At 38.1% G+C, this 21456-nt stretch overlaps 1 long non-coding RNA gene across 1 annotated transcript in view; it reads left to right on the plus strand.

Moving 5' to 3' along the window:
* Positions 1-21456, plus strand: part of LOC119509359 — a 167408-nt gene that overhangs the window by 133747 nt on the left and 12205 nt on the right. Inside the window, exon 3 of the long non-coding RNA XR_005211681.1 lies at positions 8268-8370. This is a non-coding gene — a long non-coding RNA (uncharacterized LOC119509359). The remainder of the gene's footprint in view (positions 1-8267; positions 8371-21456) is intronic.

Consider the following 21456-nt stretch of genomic DNA (forward strand, 5'->3'; position numbering starts at 1 on the left):
GTAATGTCATGTTGTTTTGATTTTAATGAGATCTGTTCTGAAGGTAGACCCCTTTAAGTCTCCTTTATGGAACACTAACCGGCTGTTTTATGTTTTGCAGGTGCTTTGTAAATGTCAAATATTAATGTTTTACTATCTAGTAAAAGAGATGAAATGAGATTTTTGTTAGTGCTTGTTTCATAGGCTGCAAATAAGAGTGAGTCATTGTCCTTTTGATTATTCAGCTACAAAGTTTCTTTGCTTTAAAAAAAATGCAGTGAAAACAAATGCCGTGAACATTGTTATGTTAATAATGAGAGTTAGCAGAGTTAACATTTAGAGAGTGCTTATTAGATACCAAGCACTCTGTACTAAGCCCTCTTCATGTATCATCTCCTTTAATCCTAACAAAAACCTATGATATGGGTAAAGAGCCTTAGCTTCTCATTGCAAGGAAGAAATTGATATTTGAAAACATTAATGAACTTAACTTTGAGTATAGAGCTAGTGAATGACTGAGTGAAGCATTGAATCCAAGTTGTTTTGATACAAAAGCGTGTGCTCTTAATCATCTGTACTATGCCATCTAACCCAAGAAGGATCATACAACTGGTTCCCCATCAACTGTATTTCAAAATAGACAAAGACCATTCCATAAAATAAATTATAGGATAACATTAAGGTTGAGAGAAGGGATAGATCAAATCTGGCAGGGTGAATTTAAAAAGTATTTCTGAAGACATTGGCAGTTGAAGAGTGATAGGATATGAAGAGTGATAGGGTCAGGTAGAGGGGACAATTCAGACATTTAAGTGGGGACAGAGAAATTTGACTAACAACAAATTATCCATTTTGGCTAGAGTAAGCAACTCAAGCACACATTTCTACAGAGGCTTGATGGAATGAAAATGAGTGCATGTGGCAGGTGTAAGGGTCACAGGGAGTGATGGAGCCTGCAGAGGACTGGAGAGGATCTGCCCAGCTGAAAGGGGCGGCTGTGACTCTTCTACAGTGAGTATCCTCACACAGGAGTGAAGATCTGGTGTTGCCAAAGATTCTGAATTGTTTTTTTTTAAGAAAGGCATGTATCCAGATTTTCATGTCATTTCTTCTGATTTTTAAGTGTTGGCAGCTCAGACATTTTTCTGCCTTTTGATAAGAGATATTATAGGTTTACAGAAAAATCATCATGCAGAAAATACATATTTCCAGTATACCCCTCCTCCATTATCAACCCCCTACATTAGTCACACATATTTTTTAAAATAGTGCTAACTAAATCAAACTTATTTTAGGGCCAACCCAGCCTGAAGGGTGTCGGTTTGCTTTTCTGAACTTGCGTGTGAAAAACTGACAAGTCGGTTGGATACAGACTGTGGAAGACACTGTAGGTCAAGTTAAAGACTATTCTTAAATTATTAAGCAAAGAGAAGCAGCAAACGAAGGGTTTCCAGGAGAGGAATGGTATGGAAGCTGCTGTGTTGTAGAATGATTAATTTGGAAGTACTCCAAAAATGGTTTGCAGTGAGAGAAGGAGCAGACAAGATGGCCAAGTTGGCGGGAATTACACTCACATGGAGAGCTGACTAGAACTGAAACATAAATGACCGTGACTTGTACAAATAACAGCCACTTATCACTATTATCGACTTTTAATTTTGCTTTTCAGAGGACATTGGCAGAAGAAAAGTTTATTTGAGAACGGGGCATCCCACTTTAAGGGATCGTTCCTAAGCTTAATCAAACGATGGCTTATAAAAGAACATGAAGAACCTTATTCTCCAAGATCTTATGATGCATTTCCTGCTTCCTTTCTGGTCTTGTACCCCTCAATGGAGGGAGAGATTAAATATATTTGGGACAATTAGGGAACATTTTAAGGAAGAAGAGATATTTGTGATAGGTTTTGAAACATAAGGAGGATTTAAAGATTTTGAGGTGGTGAGGGTAACTCCACCCATTCCAGATGGGTAGAGTAGCATATGTGTGAGGTTAGAGGTAGATATATTTAGGGACTATCCAGCTTGTCAATCGTAAAGGGTAAATGACAAATAATATTGAGAAATATGGTTGGAAAGATGCTTGGGACCCTAAAATCCAGACAGGTGTTCAACTTTTTAGGTGTGGGGGAAATACCAAATGAATCTGCTTAGGAAGGTGATATAATAGGAGCTGGATATTGGGAATACTAACTCCTACAGGGTCTCCCAGGGTTTGTTATACGTATCATTGGTGACATGCAGGATGATTTCAGGTGGTTCATGACTGAGCATTTAGTTCACAGTTACATGGCTATTTTAATGTGCTAAATTCACTGTGTTAACAGGGCATTTATATATATAAGTATGAATTCTTTTTGAGAAAGAATGGAATCCCAACAATTGGAATGACTAAATCATATAGGATTTAGGAATGTGGAGAACCCTGAAATTCGAGTGCTCACTGAAGCACTTTCATTTACCTGATGAAATAGATTCTTTCTTGCAGGGGAAAGTTGCTTCTCTGTTTCCAGAAAAACATAAGGCTTTCTCTTATGTCCCACCCTTTATTGTTGCTTGAGCTGTGATCAAAATCAGCACTTCTATTTTGTATCAGGTACCAAGTTGGATGCTGGGGTGAGCTAAGCCAGGCATGGTCCCTGTCTTCATGGAACTTCCAAGCTTTTGGGGAAGACAGGCATTAAAAAAAGAACCACAAAAGAAATGTAAAATGTCCACAGTATAAGTTATATAAGGCAATGGTCTATACATTGACTTGAGAGGTAGGAAATTTTGTCTGAGTCACAGAAGCTGGGAAGCCTTCCCTGTGGAAGTGACCTTGAGCTGAGGTCTGAATCTGGAGGTTGAGCAGAACTGTGGAAGGGGATATAGAAGAGCCTTACTTAAAAGGGAAAGAGCCTGGGAAATCCCTGTTGAAGGAGAAGAACCAGAATTGTGATGGACTTAGAAGTACTCAGTCTGGCTGCAGTGAGCAAGTAAGAGAGCATTGGAAGGCTGGGGACATAGATCAATAGAGAGTGACTACCCAGGTTTTTTTAACAACTGTGTTAAAGAGTTTTGTGTTCCTCATTTTTTAAAATTAAATTTTTAGTATAATTTTAAAAATTCAGTTGCAACATTTTTATATTATTCCTTATTGTATGATTTACTTCTATTTATGCTTTTCTCTTTATGATAGTGAAAAGGTTGTTTTAATGAAATTAATGATGTTAAAGAATCAATCTATTGAAATAAAAATATAGAATTAAAAAAATCCCCTGCAGGTGGTATGTAAATGACTGATACTTGGAAAACATAACTTCCCTTTCTTGTCAAATGATGACACATCACAGCATCTGGAGAACGTATCTCATCAGATCGGTTCTAATATTGTAGGCTGTTTATTCTAGCCAGACTGATGCAAGCCCTTCCAAACATGTTTGCCATTTGGCAAAATGAACTCATGTATCAAACCCTTGTGCTCCATTGCTTTAGACACAATAGCCAGCGCTTCACCATTGCTGCTTATCAACATCTTGATTCTTCCACATGTATGGACTTTGGCCAGTGCAACACATGGAACAAGATATGAGATCAGGGACTAGAACAACAGTGATCTAGTTATCATATTGATACCAAGCATGTCCCATACCAAGAAATTGTGATGATTTCATTTGCAAATCAGAATTCCCCTTGATGACAAGGATTTGCCAAGAGGAAGGGTTCTGTGAGAAGTATTGCTTAATAGTGTAAAGAATAGTGTGATTTGAGATTTTTGAGATTTTTTCCCTCTGTAAAGAGTATAGATGACTTATCTCTTTAATTTTGAAGCAGACCCAACAGGACTCCTACATCAGGAAGTGACTAGCGTTTGATTTTCCCAGGAGCAGTCAGGCAAGAAGAGAGTTAACAGAATGTAGGAAGGAAGACTGGAATGGGTATTACTGTAAGACTTGGATGGAACCAAAATCACCAGCCTTTCCCTGTTCACTGGATTCTATGCTCTATAGTACATATGCAACCATTGATACCGTGAAACACTGGGACACATTCCTGTCTCAAAAGATGTGAACTCAAACCACTTCCACTTCTTTTCTGTTCTTGAAAGATGTGATCATTTGACAATCTTCACTACCCACTTGCTGCCCTTCAGGCCAAACTTCATCTTGGAAAAGGATGGTATGTAGCAAAGCAATCTGGCGGTATCTGTACTCATTACATATGAAGTGTTCCTTTAAGAAATCATATTCCACTTTGGCAAGAAACTTGATTTGCTTCTCAAGATGAAAACGTTGTGGTAATTTAGGCTAAAAAGCAAGATATACTTCCTGTTTTAAAAAATAGAGCAGAAGACAGTGTCCTTTGAGATTTTTTCCCTCTGTAAAGAGTATAGATGACTTATCTCTTTAATTTTGATGCAGACCCAACAGGACTCCTACATCAGGAAGTGACTAGCAGTTTGATTTTCTCAGGAGCAGTCTTTTGTCCTGGGGCAGAGAGAACTGGAGCTTTATCACATTGTCAATTATTTATTTCTTCTAATTTGGGCTCCTTTTTTTAAACAGGAAATTTCTGGGGCATAATTGTACTCCAGTATGGGATGTAACTAGGAAAAGATAAACTAGTAATGTGTGATAATAGAAGAGAATTATTTCTTTGTAACAACTTGAAATAAGATAAATAAAGTGGATGATTAGTCATATTTTTAAAAGATTTTTTTGTCTAACTAAAGAAAACACTACATTTTCCCTTAATTCGCAATCTCGTCTTATGAATTGAAACGAAACCCTTATATTCCGAATCTCTGTTTACAGCCAGTACTGCATCAAATAAGATTGAACATTAAGGAGATTTCTATGCTTCTCCATTTTGGTGAAACCATACCAAATTTCTCTCCAGGCCATTTTGTTTCACCATATAAACAAAAATCCATCTGACCTTTCAGGCAGGCTCAAACAAGGAGATTTGCCCCCTGCCCACCTCTTCTTCCTGACTCCCCTCACAGAAGACAATAGACCTTTTCTTTTCATGCATGTCTTTATTTTATTACTCATCTACCTATACACTGGATAAAGGGAGTGTCAGTCACATGGTTTTTACAAGCATATGATCACATGATAAAAGCTATATAGTTATAAAATCATTATCAAAGATCAAGTCTACTGGGTTACAGTTCAACAATTTCAGGTGTTACCTTCTGGATATTCTGATACACTAGAAACTAAAAATAAATATCTATATGATGAGTCAGTAGTTGTAATCATTTGTTAAATCCTAATTTCTCAATTTCATCTCCTCCTTCTCATTTGATCTTTCTCTCAATATTCAGGGCTATCTGGGCAATGACTATTTTAGCTTCTTCATGCTGGAAAGGGGTGTTGACCTGAGGGAGAGGAATGAAACTGGTTGATGTTCTTGGCGAGACTGGTACCTCTGGGATTCAGGGCTTATCTGGCATAGGAACAATCTGGAGGCCTTAAGTTTCTGGAAAAAAATAAGCTTGCTAAGTAAAACATTTATAGAGTCTTAGATAGAGCTCAGGGTATTCTTCAGAGTTTTCTCTAAATACTGTTGGTCAGGGCTTGGCATACTGTGGCAATTTGCAATATCTGGCTGAGGCTTGCATAAGAGTTATCTCCAGAATGACCTCTAGACTCTATTTGAAGTCTCTTAGCCACTGAAACTTTATTTTGTTTCATTTCTTATCCCTCTTGGTTAAGAAGGCATTCTCAGTTCCTCAATGCCAGGGCCAGGCTCATCCCTGGGAGTGATGTCTCACGTTGCCAAGAAGACATACACCCCTGGGAGTCATGTCCCACATGGGGGGGGAGGGGAGGGTAGTGAGTTTATTTGCAGAGTTGGCTTAGAGAGAGGCCATATCTGAGCAACAAAAGAGGTTTTCTGGGGGTGACTCTTTGGCATAATTATAAGTAGGCTTAGCTTTGTCAAGGCAGAAACATGTTTCCCAAGGGCAAGCCTCAAGATTGAGGGCTTGGCTTATTAAATTGGTAGTCCCTAATGCTTGAGAGAATATCAGGAATTCCCTTGATGGGGAAGTTTAATAGTTCCACATTTTTTTTTCCAGTCCCTAAAGGGGACTTTGCAAGAAATTTTTTATTTTCTGCCCCAAATACTCAGGAATGTATCAGGGAATTACATTAACCTGTACAAAGTAACAAGATCTCATTCCCTATTCTGGGTTCCATGTAAGTAGGTTGTTTAACTACACTGACTAGAGAGTGAAATTAGATAGTGTGCTACAGAAAATTTAAAATTTGGACAAAATTAACATCTCTTCCTTTGGTATCACATAGAAGTTGGATTTTTAAAATAGAGACAATATAATCCTTTACCCTATGTTCTGATTTGCCTTAGTTCTTACCAGATCTGCTTCATTCATATCTCTAATTGAAGTCTGATCTTTTTTTCAACTTCTTTAACAGTTGCTTTATGGAGTAATGCTGACTTTCAGAGCTGTAGAACTCTGAGACTTGGGTGTCACATAGATACCTAAAGTTCCAGGGAACTACCAGGTTATACACAAAGAGCACAACGTCTCAGAATTTAGAAATAACAGTTTAAACTCAAGAATAAATGTGACTGCTGTAAGAGCTTACAATCTAGGAACATTTACAATGAGTTTCATCAAGTAGTCTGTACTCCTTAATCATCGATTGCTCAATCACTTGCTATCTCCTGATAACATATGCTCTTGGATTCAATTCTCAGAGTTTGCTCATTCTAATTAGTTTATGTTAGTGAGACCATACAATATTTGTCCTTTCGCTTCTGGCTTACTTCATTTAACATAATATCCTCAAGGTTCATTCACCTAGTTGCATGCGTCAATAGACCTTTAATGATATAGCTGCCTATGATCTGGGCAGCTGCTCAAAGGAAGAAGGCATTGAAATTATATGGTCACTGACATTTTTGAAGATCATTTCCTTCAGCTGTTTTGAATCCAGTATAAGTGCCATGGTCAAATCCTGGTTTTCCTATTTATTAGCTGTGTGATGATGGATGAGATGCTGAACATCTCTGAGTCTCTGCTGTTCTCATTCATGAAAACAGAGATTGCTCCCTTGCAGCATTTTTCTGAAACTTCAATCAAATGAAATAATGGATAAATAGCGAGTACAGATTATGGACATAATAGGTGTGTAATAGTTGCTATTTCAGTTTTAAAATGTTTTCTACAGTCTAAGATTTTCATTCCTGATAGCAGTAATTTAGTTTTGTATTCTCAACAGCACCTAACAAAGTGCTTTTGCACAAAATTGAGGCTCAATAAGCATTTGTTACATTCAATTCAATTCCCAAGTCTGAATGAGCAATAAAACTGACACGTGCTGTGTCTGCCAGGAAATACACTGGCAAGGTTCAGATTGCTCACATGTGTTACGGTCACAGATGTTGGAAATGTAAGTCTAAGGAGAGAGAAGCCAGGCCTTTAAAACAGCCCTTTGGAAGCTGTCCAGCTCTCAGCTTCAGTTGTCTCACAGAAAAGGACAGGGCAGGAGAGTCTACTTTTGAGCTGTTTGGTAGTCTACATCAAAACCAATGTCCAGAGATGCTGGTCAAGAATCTGTTCCATAGAGTGGCTGAGTGATATCAGTCTCATTTATTTCTAATTATGAGTAAAGAAGGCAGATTCAAGAAAGATTCTCTTTTTCAGAAAAATAATCATCAATACAAAATGTTACAAATAAATGAGAATATTAGTTGACATTATTTCCATATTATTTGGATCTGGGGTAGATACTACCCACCTATCCTTTCTTTCCAACATACGGGTATGAATTGGGGAAAAGGGAAATGATCTTAAACAAAAAATTACTTTGGTAAATGTGTAGAATGCAGTTTAACTGCATCATTCAGTGTATGTGTCTAATAGTAATGCTATTTTATAGTCTTTTAGAGTTTGCAAAATGCTTTTCAGATTATCTTTGCTCTATTTCTAAAACATGAGGGCCCAAACCCAAAGAGGTTAGATGACTGCTCCAAGGTCACAGAGCTGTTAATGTGGAAGAGTGAGGTCTTGAAGCTTCATCTAACATTTGCAAATGCAGAACTGGGTCCACTACACCGTATCAGTTGTATGTGGCGTGGCCTGAGGATTGTTGAGTGTCTTCTTGCAGACTCTGAAATCTCTCACCTTCATGTTTCTAGATATGTTAAGTCTCCCACCACTTATATATTTTTCTGAGATAAGGCCTTGAAGGATCCTGTTAAACTGACAATGCTTCATGGAGGGGAGATCTTGTATGACTTAGCTCACCTGCTTTGTTTTCCAATAACATTTTATAGGAGGAAATGGGACACAGGAATGTTACATCAGCATGGAAACATAAAAATGGGATTGAGCAGGAGATGTTGGGCAGCCACGGAAAACACTAGACCCTGCCAGATGGTAAGCATTTATTAGACATATCAGAAGTGACCAAATCATCCTGGTTTGCTTGGGACTTTCCTGGTTTTTGCACTTAAAGTTCCACATCTGGGAAAATCCTTCAGTCCTTGGTAAATAAGAATAGGTTGCTCAACCTACAGTTAAACCCTACATTATTCACTAATTGAGAGTATTGCCTCCATGAAGGAATCCTAGCTGCTTCTGCTCACATTTCCTTGGCCAAAGTGGACTTTCCTGAGTTCAGTAAGGTGGAGATACATAATCATTTGACTGGGAGTAGCAAAACTGGAGCATTTGGCCAACAGGAATACAATCTACCATGACTGGTGATTGGTACATTTAATGATCCAACCTAGATGAAGAGTGGAGAAAGCATGGGGAAGCCTTCAGAGCTCTACCTTCCACTTGTCATTGAGGCCCAGGTTATTAGTCACCTACATCCCTAACTCTTTCCAGAATTTAGATATGGATTTTAGAATTGGAAAGAACCCCAGAGAATATCTGGTTCATCCCTCTGTCTTTGGACTGGTAAAGTGTTACTATCTCTGTCTTAAAGATGAGGCATCTAAGAATGCCTCAGGATCCTGAAAGGATCTGGGCAGGTGGATCCCTAAGGTGGGAGTCCAGGCAGTTGGATCCCAAGGTGTCCCTGAAAGGAAGTGTTAGGGGAAAGTCTGTGTCCCAATCCTTCTGTCTTACTATCCTTCCTTTTGTTCCTCCTCTGCCCCGTGGATTGGAATTTGGCTCAACATCCTTTTGTTGTGTCTCTAATCATTATTTAATATTCTGCACTTTTGAAGTGGGGCCAACAACATCAAATCTCATAAAAAGTAAATAGCCCAAATTATAGCATTCCAAGCAAAGCTTTATTTTCTTGGCTCACTTTTCTTAATTATCCTAGTAATTTTACATGTTAAAACATGATTATATCATTGGGTCCATCCCTTAGTTATTGTAGAAAAAATTCCTCCAAAATCAATGTTGCCAACTATTGCCTGGATACTATGATTAGTCTTAGACCTAAAATGGATTATTGGCCATTGCATGGATATTTTGTTTAGATGTTGCCACTTTATCCTTGAAAAATCTTCAAATCATATTGTCTTGAACCAGATCCAGAAGAGTAATGAGAAACTCAGAGGTGCTCAGGGCATATGTTGCAGAAAGATGTCATGAGTTCCGGAACACAAGAGGTGAAGGCTGGAGGAGAAAGGCCACTCCTTCATTCTCTTGGCTGGATCTTCAAGTCAAAGTAAAATGACATGGTTACATATTTGGCCTTCAGTCTCATCCAAGTACAGTGAAAGACATTTTCAAAGAGAATATCTGTGGGCTATATCATGCTTAAACTAAATTATTTCTTTTTTGATCAACTTGGAAGCCAAAGAGAGCCAGCAGGAATAAGTGACAGAGCTTCTACTAATAACAGCGTTCTAAGTCTTCTATCTGCTTATATATCTCTATTTCCCACACCTTTCTACTTAGTTCAATTCCAATCCATTCTCCATATTTCTCTTTAAAAATATATATTCCCTTGCCAAATAACCTAAATGACTCTCTATTTCATTATACAATAAGACTGTCTGCGCCATTTGAAACCTTCAGAGCCTAATCCTACACCTACTTATCCAACCTTTTTCTTGTAAGTAAGGAAGCATGTGTGCAGGTGTATGTGTGTATGTGTGCTTGTTAGCACACTTCTCTTGTTTCTATAATTGGGGATGTATTGGAAAGAGATTGGAATTGATGCTTCTGGCCATAACTGATTCCCCCATGTGATGTGTTTTAGGCTTTTTATGTACCTAGAAAAGATCATGTTCTTTTACCTCCTTTCCTGTGGATGTAGATCTATTGTAGGTAGGAACTTTGATTAGGGTTATTTCAGTTGAGATGTGACCCACCTCATTCAGGGTGAGTCTTAATCCTCTATTGGAGTCCTTTACAAAGGATAAAAGACACACAGGTAAAAAGCCCCCAGAGAAACTAAGAAAGACAGAAGCTAAAGAGAGACCCATGCAGAAGCTGAGAGAGGAAAGCCACTGAAGTCAGAAGCTAGAAGCAATTGAACCCCAGGAGAGAAGGACAAGCAGATGTTGCCATGCCCACCTTGCTATCTGACAGAGGAGCCCAAGCTCACTGGTAGCCAGTCCTTCAGAGAAGAAATTGGTTTTGTTGATGCCTTAATTTGGATATTTTCACACAGCCTTAGAACTGTAAATTGTAAGTTAATAAACCCCATTGTAAAAAGCCAACCCATTTCTGGTATATTGCATTTCATCAGCTTTAGCAAACCAGAACACCCCCTTAGTCATTTCTCCACACTGAAAGATCGGACTTACTTAGCCAATTAATGAGATTATGGAGGATCCGGCAATAATTGGCCACCTGTTCCAGGTGGCTGGATTCATTACACTGAAACATGGTAGTATGGATGTCTCTGTTTATTCTCTTACTTTCCAGTCCTAAGTACAGTGCTCTCCTCCTCCACTTCCTGCCCTTTTGAGGTAAAATCCACTAGTATAGGTAATCGCCAAAGCAGAGAACTGTTGTTCTGAAGTAACTAGGTGTTTAAGTTCAAATTGATGTGGGAAGTAGGAGAAGTAACCACTTTCCAAAATCTAGTCATTGACAGAGATCCTATACAAAGCTGATTCAATGAATAACATTTAAGTCAGTTCTGGAGAAATAAATGAGAGACTGACCACCCAAAGCTGCCTCTTACACGTGCAAATAGGAGGTACATCTTAGGCTAGAGCCTTTGTTAGTTATGGAAATAGTACTAAGACACTGAAAAATAAGAAAGAGAAATCAGAGCAGAGTGGCATTCTGAGTGGTGGTGGGGATAAGGTGGAGGACAATTAATTGTCTGTGCTCATTGGAGGCCTTTGCACAGAGGAGAAATTGCTAGCTCACAGGTATATTGATCAATGATGAAAAGACAAGATTTTTTTTTAATTTTAACTATAGTACTTGGTCAATGATGCCTCCTCCCTAATTCTTTAGGTGGGATTGCCATGAATTAAGTTGTTTCATCATTTTTCTCTTTCTCACTTTTACTTTCTCTTCAGAGACTCGTATCTGTGCTTCATTGGGTTTCCCTGGGATCATTCTGCCCCAGAAATCCCATAGGAGATTTCTTCTCTCTGGTTCATCCTTGTATTAAAGTGAGTGTTTATTTCTCTTCCCACGATAGGCTGGTTAGGTACCTCTGACTCTTCAGGAGCTAGCACAGCAACTAGAACACAGTAAACCCTCAATAAATAATTTGTCCCATGAATGAATTGAAAGAAAATGGAATTGCAAGATTAGATCTATCTCAGTCACTGACACAGCTGATGAAATATCCAAGATGGGGACAAAGGGAAAAAAAAAAAAACACTTGAGCATTTGATTGTCTGTATGACCTTCAATCATTCTCTTATTTTCTTTGGTTTTCTATTGTCTTGTGTATAAAGTGTAATCAGTAGATTTCAGATTGTACTCAAATGAGTTCTAGATGTTCTAATGTGCTCATCAGAGGTAACAGTGGAGGGTGGTAAAGCAGGGGTGTGGAGTACATTAGGATCTGGATTCTTATCCCTTTTAGGTAGAAAAATTTAGAAGTTTGAAAATGAATAAATTAGATAATTTTTAGGTCTCTTTTAGCTTTTGTGACTCCATCATATTATTATTACTCCCTTGTATTATTGCTGTCTTTTTATTTTATGACCTCCCACAGAAATATTTTTTAACTATACTTCAGAATCGTAACCTTTACCAGTCATCAGATTGGACAGATTACACTAACTAGCTGGATGATTTTGCCCTACTCATTAAATATGTGTCTCATAGTTATAACCATAATTGATAAGCAAATATTAGTCAATTAGTTGATTGTTTCCTCTCAAGGAGTCAACGAAATTGCTTTGATTGAGTTCTTTTTTGCAATGAATTGGCCAACTTTAATTAAATTCACTGAAATTTGTCTTTTAGAAACAGGTAACATGACCTCCTAATTTTCTAGGAATTCAAGAAATACATTATATCTTCCCAAAGAAAAAAAATATGAAAAACTCTCTCTTGTCTCCTTAGCTCAAGCAAAATTCTCATTCCATTGTTCTATTTTAATGGGCAAGTGTGTGTGAAGAACTATGTATAATTCTCTTAAACACTTGAGATAATCTAAGATGGACTTGATTAGATACAGACATATACTGTAACATGTTGGAATTTGACATAACAGAGTTTTTTTTTTAATGCAATTTTATTGAGATATATTCACACAGCATAGAAACCACTGGTGCACAGTATCATCACATGGTTGTGCATACAGCCCCCAAATCAAACTTAGAACATTTTCATTACTCCAGAAAAGAAATGAAAATTAAAAAGGAAAACCTAATCATCCCTTACTCCTTATCCCCCATTACTGACCCATTGTGTTGGTGTTACATTTGTTACAGTTGATGAAAGATTATTAAAATATTACTGTTAACTCTAGTCCATAGTTTATAATCGGTATATTTCCCCCATATACCCTTCTATTATTAACTCCTTATAATTTAGTGTCGTGCATCTGCTCTAGTTCATGAAAGAACTTTTTTATAGTTGTACAGTTAATCACGGACATTGTCTACCACATGATTCACTGTTTGTACATTTCCATATTTTAACGTCCAACTTTCCTTCTGGTGACATACATGACTCTCAACTTCCCCTTTCTATCACAGTCACAACACCGTTCAGCCTTGTTATTATTCTCAAAATAACATGCTACCATTACCTCTGTCAATTTCCAAATGTTTAAGTTTGTCCTAATTGAACATCCTACACATATTAAGCAACCACTTTCCATTCTTTAGCCTCATTCTATATCCTGGGAACCTATAGTCTATATTTTATGTCTATGAGTTTACATATTATAATTAGTTCATATCAGTGAAATCATAAAATATTTGTTCTTTTGAGTCTGACTTATTTCACTTAACAAAATGTCCTCAAGGTTCATCCATACTGTCACATGCTTCAGGACTTCATTCCTCCTTACTGCTGTAATAGTCCATTGTATGTATGTACCACATTTTGTTTATCCATTCGTCTGTTGATGGACACTTGGGTTGTTTCCATCTTTTGGCAATTGTGAATAATGCCTCTGTGAACATCGGTATGCAAATGTCTGTTTGTGTCCCCATAACAGTTTTAATCCCAACTCTTCTAATTATTTCTGAGTCTCTCATCTTTAATATGAGGATTAAATACAATTAAATACATAAGCATATATCAGGCAGTAAAAAGCTCAACAAAATATACTAAGTAATAGGAGCTTATAGTAGAAGCAATACTTGACAGCGATCATAGTAGTAGAAATCCCTAATTGGAGCAGCAAAGGATGTCCTAGTCAGCTCTTTCCTCACCTCAGAGAGGGGCCACGGTGTGGCAGAGATTTCTGGCTAATCACAAAAATACATGTTATGCAATTTTTCCTGATCGCATAACTAGAACATATTTCCCATTCCCCCCTGTATGAACATATTCTAGCCAATAAACTGTGAGCAAAAATGATGTGGACTTCTTCTAGGCCTGGATCATAAAAATTTCTGATATATACTCTGTCTTTTCAACTTCTGGGCTTGCTGAAGTGAAGATGGTTCTCAGACAAACTTTGAAAACCTTAAGTTAACTTTCACCCTGCTTACCTGCCCAGTCCTGTTGAATGGCTTGAACCATAATACATCTCAGAATCTCTTTGTTAAAGCAGCGAGCCCATACTTGGTAGTACTGAATTTGTTCCTTGAAGTAGGGTACCATATCAAAAATGAATGGTATTGGCTTAATGGTAGGGCAGGAGACAACTGATGAGCAAAGAAATAGATATTGGAGCTGTAAAGATGAAGACCCATAGTATGTGGTGCATACGTTAGCTATTGCAGCATAATAAACTACTCTAAAACTCAGCAGCTTTATCAACAATCTTTTCTTCTCACTCACACATCTTAGTTGGAAGATGAAGACAGCAGTTCAAATCTGAGTTTGGCTGAGCAACTCTGTCTCAATCTGTGGATCTGTCTGGCTTTGATTCCCCGCTATATAGGTTGTGCTCAGGTGCACCCCAAGTGCGTTAATTTTGGACCCAGACTAAAAAGCAATAGCTACTCAAAGGAAGCTTTTTTCATGGTGATAATGGTGGTGCAAGAGGACAAACTGAACAACAAAGCATGTTTCAAGTATCTGCTTGTGTCATATGTGCTAATTAATGTCTCACTGGTTAAAGCACCTCATGCGTTCATGCCCAACATCAATGGACTGAAAAAGTTTACTCTTCCGTGGAGACAGAGAAGAGGGAGTAAGTATTTGAATAATAGTATGATCTAGTACATGGGATAAAGTATTTGTTCACACTGTCATCAGAAATCACTTGGAAAGCTCACCTACAACATACTGAGCTTTCTAAGGGAAATTACTGGAATGAATCAGAATTTTAGTGTTTGTAGTTCCTTTACTTATCAAGAAGCTATAAGAGTATAACTCAGAATTTCCCAGTTTCTACACAGACATGAAATGGAAAGACAGAGTCCAGAAATGTGGGTTCTCAAAGTTCGAAAATCTGTCTGCTGAAGACCCCAACCTGTAGATGAAGTAAGACTAGAAAAGGCTTTAAGCACAAAAGCCCATTGAGAAATTCTCAGAGTAGCTCAGCCCTGCAGCAAAGTCCAGATTGACGGTATTCTCTTACCCCCAAGCCTACTGTTTCACAGCCTTCTAGGAAGCCACCTGTTAGTGCAAATGAAGAAGAAAAGAAGGAAAGGAATCCTGGGGAATATCCAAGAAGTCTTGGGTTTGGTTACTGGTACCTGGAACTGATCCAAAACACAGGCCTGACTTCAAAAAGCCTCTGACTATAAAACAACCATGGTCTTCTAATCCTGCAGAAGCAGGAAGCAGGCTGTGAAAACTGCACAGCCCCCAAGACTTGCTTACACCCCAAAATTCCCTTCAGTCTTGGCCCTGAAGGAAAACAGAAGAACGGCTCAGTAGGTGGAGCCAAGGCTGCGAGCACAGTGGTTCAGGTAGCTCCTGGCAGATAGTAGAATCTGGGTCTAATCAAGGAATTTTCCCTGCTGCTGGGGTGAAGTGCTTCATAATGCCTGCCCAAAAGGATTTCATTATTTCTGTGGACGAGGACATCTGTGTATCTCTCATATGTCCATTTCCCAAGTAAGAGTTTTTATGACAGTTATCCCGTCAATTGGATGTGTGTGTTTGTGGTGGTGCAGACAATATCCTTTTAGTTTACAATTTTCAGGACCACGAGGAACCACATGCAGACCTCATAGAAAGGACTTCATACTGCTCAGAGATCCCAGACTTTGAGCTGCATAATGTGATGGAGCTTTGAATTGTTGTCCTTGGGGAGGAGTAAAGCAGGGTGCTCATGGATGTATGATAACTGGAGTTGCACAATGTGGAGGTGACTATTAGCTAATCACAGAAATCCATGTGTTCCTCTTTCTCCTGGGCTCACAGCTAGACTACATTTTCCAAACTTCTTCATAGCCAGACGTGGCTCTGTGACTGAATTCCAGCCAATGGCGCATGAGCAGAAGTCATACAGGCCTCTTCTGGGCTTGACCTCAGACACGTACTTGTTTCCCTTCTTGCTGGCCAGGAAGGAGAATTCTCCTTTGTGACTGCAGAAGGCATTTGTGGGAAATGGCAGATCTCATGTATCCATGTCTCTGAACTACAGTGTAGAGGAGTGAAACCCCACTGACCTGTTCACCTGCTTCCTACTGTTCCATGAGCATGAAGGAAAATTCTGTTGTTTTTGAAACATTATACAGTTTGAGTTTGTTAGTCCACCCAAACTAATACACTTAACACCATCAAGTGACAACGTCTACACATATATTCTGTCCTTCAGGCTGGGGACCATGCTGGATATGAAAAGCAGTGCATAGCCAATGGTATTAATAGCCGAACCCTGTTAATGCTGGGAAATGGTGAGTTAGCAATGTTATAGTACATGATTTTATTTCATTTTACAGCCAAATGGAACAGTGAGAGGCTGTACAACATGGTTTTGTTGTTTTGTTTTGTTTTGTTTTTTTTGTGATGCTTCCCCTGATATTGGAATCAGATAGAATACAATGTAACATCATTTTCCTTACACTTTAAGTTTCTGTGGCATAAGTACCCACTAAATATCTGGGAAAATAGAAATTCCCCTTTTCTTTAAAAAAAAAAAATAATAAAAAGATACTCCTCCAAGTATATTATTATGTGCTCCTGATCCTAGTAGATTTGCAAAGAAATCAGCTCTGAATATCCTAACCATCCCATTGTTCTCATTAGTGACTGTACTGGCACATCATTTCCTCAAAGTTATGGAGACCATTTTAGGGATCTTATTTTTTATTTCACATCAGAAGGATTAATGTTTCTTAGTAGTTTGGTTGCCATCTGTAATCACACATGTAGATATAAATATTTTACAAGTGGAATTATGCACTCTAGCATATGTTCTTGGTGATGACTTATATGTGGTTCTTGGCCTTACCCTGCCAACCACAACAGGCATCTATAAATATCTCACCAGTTTTGCATGCCCTCTGTAAATTTCCATAGCATTTATTCTATCTGTGCAGTTACTTCAATGGAGAATTTATTTCCACCCTTCTTTTATTGTCTTGGTTATTTAACCTCTTTGAGCCTTGGTCTCTCTATCTGTAAAATAGAGTTATTTAAACCACCTCTAAGATTTAGAACTAGTATACATAGAATTTCCAGCACAGTTCCTGACATGGTAGTAAATGCTCAGTAAATAGTAAATATAATTTTGCATTTCAAAAAGTCAGTACATGGCATTTATGATTAGGCTCTCTGGAGACTGACATGTTTCAGATTCCAGTTCTTCCACTTATAAGCCATGGACCTTATACAAGCTACTTATCCTCTTAAGACTCAGTTTTCTCATCTGTAAAACAAGGCACAATAATGGGACCAACATAATAGGGTTGTCATGGAATTAAGTAAGATTTTATTTTTAAGAAAATCAAGTCCTCAGCACAGTGCCTGGTGCATAGTAAGGGTTTATATATAGATTCATATATTATACACCCACACACATACACACAGACACAAACACCACATGCACACATACATATATCCATTTAGGTCTCCACAAAATCAGCCACTCAAGTTTTCACAAAGTTACACATTGTTCACCCGCATCCCTATTTTGTCAATAACTTCCTAGATACAATGCTTGCTTCTAATAATTCCTGTTAGCATGTCACTTCTTTATTTTTTCTTTATTGCTGATATTGACCCTCATCTGTTCTGATAAATTAATGTTCCCATTTTGACAAGCTAATTTAGTGAGAAGATTCTCATGGGACCCTTGTGGCACCTTCACCAAAAGTATCACATGTCTAGTTACTGAGTGCTGAGCTCTTTAATTCTCCCATTTTCTATGGTGATGCTCACTGAACTCCAAATGGCCATCCCTTCAAGGGGAAAGACTGTCATGCTTGAAGGTAATCTGATGAAAACCCAGGGATCCAAGCAAGTCTGTTTTTAAAATACTGTTTCTGATTGAGGGAATAGAAAAAAGGTATAGTTGTGAAAAAAAATATAGTTGCTTTTGGCCTAATACAAATATTTGGAATCAAGCCACAATCCCTTATGATATTGCCCGTAGCAGCATCATAAGTATGTTTTTAAATTATAGGATTTTGTGCTTGATGCCATACAAAATGAGTCACTCGTTTGAATCAGGCACCGGTTCCACACCACTTCAGTCCTCTCAGTCTCACCTGTCTCCAGGGGCTGTGGAGACTTGTTCCAGTCCCAGCGACTGCTATGGCGACAAAGTTGATACAGACTTGGGTCAAACACTCACAGCCCACACCCACCAGCACCACACCTCATGCCCATAAGGTGCCCCTCCGCTTTCTGCTCTGTGGCACTAAGATTTGAGACGCTATTAGGTCTGCTTGTGCTCACACATGCTTCGTGGGAATGGACACCCTGATTAGTAATAGAGGAAAGGGGTGCCCTCTCAGTTCTGCACAAGGACGAGTAATAAGAAAAGCCGCAGTAGTAGTCATAACAGTAATAATTTCAACTCACATTGATTAAGTGTCTACGGTCTGCTAGGTAAGATGCTAAGCACTTTCCATATGTAATTTATTGCTTATCTTCTTTCAGCCTTTGTTTCCTTAGCCATAACATGGGGATGATATTGCTTACTTCGAAGAGTGAATGGGGCAATTTGTGTAAAGCATATAGCGCAGGACCTGGCACACAATAATTGCTTGGTTAACTTTACTTTTATTATTGCTGAATAACTCTTCATCTCCTGAAGGGCTGCCACATGGGACAGGAACACCCTTATTCTGGATTTTTTTCAGAGGCTGAAATAGAACCTTTGAATGGAAGAATAAAGATTACAATCCATAAAATTAAAAATGAATGGGAGATTGAATTGAATGATCCCTAAATCCTCTTCCAATCCTAATTAGTCTATAATTAAATCAATTCAACAAATGTATATTCTGAATCTATTCCCAGTCATTATGCAAACATTTGATGGAATTCAAAGATAAATAAAATGTCATTGGACAGGTTAATGAAGTTACTACTACTTTTATCAATTGGGGAGACTGCTATGCATAAAATTAGCCACTAAAAAAGGAATATCTGGGTGATTTTGATAAAGTCTCCTGAACAGACTGCACTGAGGGTGACATCAGTTAATAAATGAGTAGCAAAGAGATAAATCAAACCCTCCCCTGCCCCACTGGCGCAGCATGAGCAGGGGTCTAGGATGGAGTACGTGAGGATGTGAGTTGTGATGTTTTTGGGACACTTTGTCATAAATTGCTGGAGCCTGGGGTGGAACAGGGTTGGGGAAGGAGCTATTCGTGAGGGGGAAGGATGGAAAGATGAGATAACATGGCCTCAGGATATATAGGTTCTCTAGCCAGATTATGTGATGTTTGGATCTTGTTTGTAACATCTCTTAAAATTTTAAGCATTTTTATAACTGTCAATTTCTGTCTACTTATAAAAGACCAGATAGAGGAAAGGAGTATAATCCTCAGACCTGAAAATATTATGAGAACAAAATCAAGTTGATTTTGAAAATTACTTTTAATCCCAAATTTCACATTTTTTCTCCTCTTCCATAAACTTAGATGGGTCAGAGTCAGCTGCTCTCAAAGGAGATGGCTTGCTCCCTTAGAGAAAGGGACTAATGTTTACTGTCTTTTAATAACTATAACTACATTAGGCCTTTTGCATGTGCCTTGACAATTATCTTTATAGCAAAACTCTGAAGAAGTATTGTTTATTTCTCCCATTTTAGATTGTGGTGATTGAGGCTTAACCAAAGCAAGCATTTAACCCACCTATGACATTTAGGATTTGAATCCACAACCTTGGATTCTAGATCTCATGCTCATTGCATTACACTGCAGACCTCAGATATGCTGAAATAGCCTTAATAACAATTAGATATGTGTTCCTGCCTTTTCAGATGATATAATTATCAAAAGATTTTCCACAATGCTCATTTCTGTACATCTTATTTGCTTCCATTGGTTTATGGTTGGGTGGGACACAACAGTATCTCTAAGGAATATTTCAAGATTCAGAATTAAATTCTCATGTAGTCCAGTTAGCATTACTCTATTCCACATCCATATGCCTAATCTCAGATAACCATGAGTCCTTGGCCACCAGAGAAAGTGGTTTAGAGAATGTGGGTGATTAGATTACCGAATTTGCTCTCATTAGTGAGTCAGGATCATTAACCTTTGTTGGTCATTGGACAAGTTAAAGATTTTACTAGTGGTTTGATTTTTTAATTTACACAGTATCTTTCCAAAAGAGGTTCAAAAGGGCATGATTTCCATTCTAGATATAAGAAAAACAGACTCGGAGAATCAAACTGATTCATTCAAGTTCCCTGTCTGTTAAGCGGCAGCTCTATAACTATGACTAGAGCCCAGGTGTTTGATTTTAACCCAGAACTATCTTCACACTAGTGTACTATCTCTTAAAAATCAAAATGAGCCACACAAAATATCAGTGGAGGGGAGTTAGCATTGTTTTGTACATGGAGTGTAATCGCTTTTAGGTCTAGAGGAGAAGCACTTTCAACTGGAAAAATCACACTGCTGCTTTAATTTAACATATATTGAGTGTTTGCTCTGTACCAGGCTTTGTATTCAGTATTTACATCATTTTCTACTTAGCCTTCAAGAACACCTGAGGTAGGTGTTAGTTTGTTCCCATTTTACAGCCGAGGAAATGAGGCTTATAGAGGTTAGGTGTCTTTTTCCAGGTAACTCAGCTAACAATGGGCAAAGATAAACCTAGGGATCCATGAGGTTGTGTCCATGGATAAGAAAAGCTTGGATCTTGCTGGATGAACTTAATAGAAATTGATTTCTTTTAGAAATTCACAGCTGGAATTCAGCCTGAAGGTATAAGGAAATGCTGAAACAAGGAGGCAATGATTCCAAGCCACAGGAATTTCTCTTTCCATTCAGTTAAACTTGACAATTTATTATTTCCCAAACTGAGGGTACATCGTTTGGGAAAATACTTAAATAAAATGATGGGCAAACATATTCAAAAAATCTGACAAAAACTCTGTAAGGGCTTTATTTCTTGACTGAGTCAGTTGACTTTTCTATTTTTTTTTGGTAAAAGCACAGTTCTATATAACATTTTACACCCATTCCATGAAAACAGCTGCAGTGTGTGTTCAGTTCATTCCCCAAGGTGCAGACAAAGCCTAATGTTGTAATTTGTGTCCTTACATGGATAAAATGATGCTGCTTTAATAGATTAAGACTCAGTCAGTATAACTGTGGCCCTAGTCCAATATCTGCCTCTAAGTACATTTCCTTTAGCAGATGATTCTGCTATAATAACTTTTCTTCTATAAGTTCCAAGAATATTCTATAGAGAGCAGTTCTATCTTGGCCAAGTACAAGATGATCTAACCAAACTAGCCTCTCTCTCACATTCTAGATATTCGTCAACAAATTGGAAATATTATAAATTGAATGGGAACACTGACTTCTTTTATGCTGT

Source organism: Choloepus didactylus, chromosome 14 (assembly GCF_015220235.1).
Source record: "Choloepus didactylus isolate mChoDid1 chromosome 14, mChoDid1.pri, whole genome shotgun sequence".
Taxonomy (NCBI): domain Eukaryota; kingdom Metazoa; phylum Chordata; class Mammalia; order Pilosa; family Megalonychidae; genus Choloepus; species Choloepus didactylus.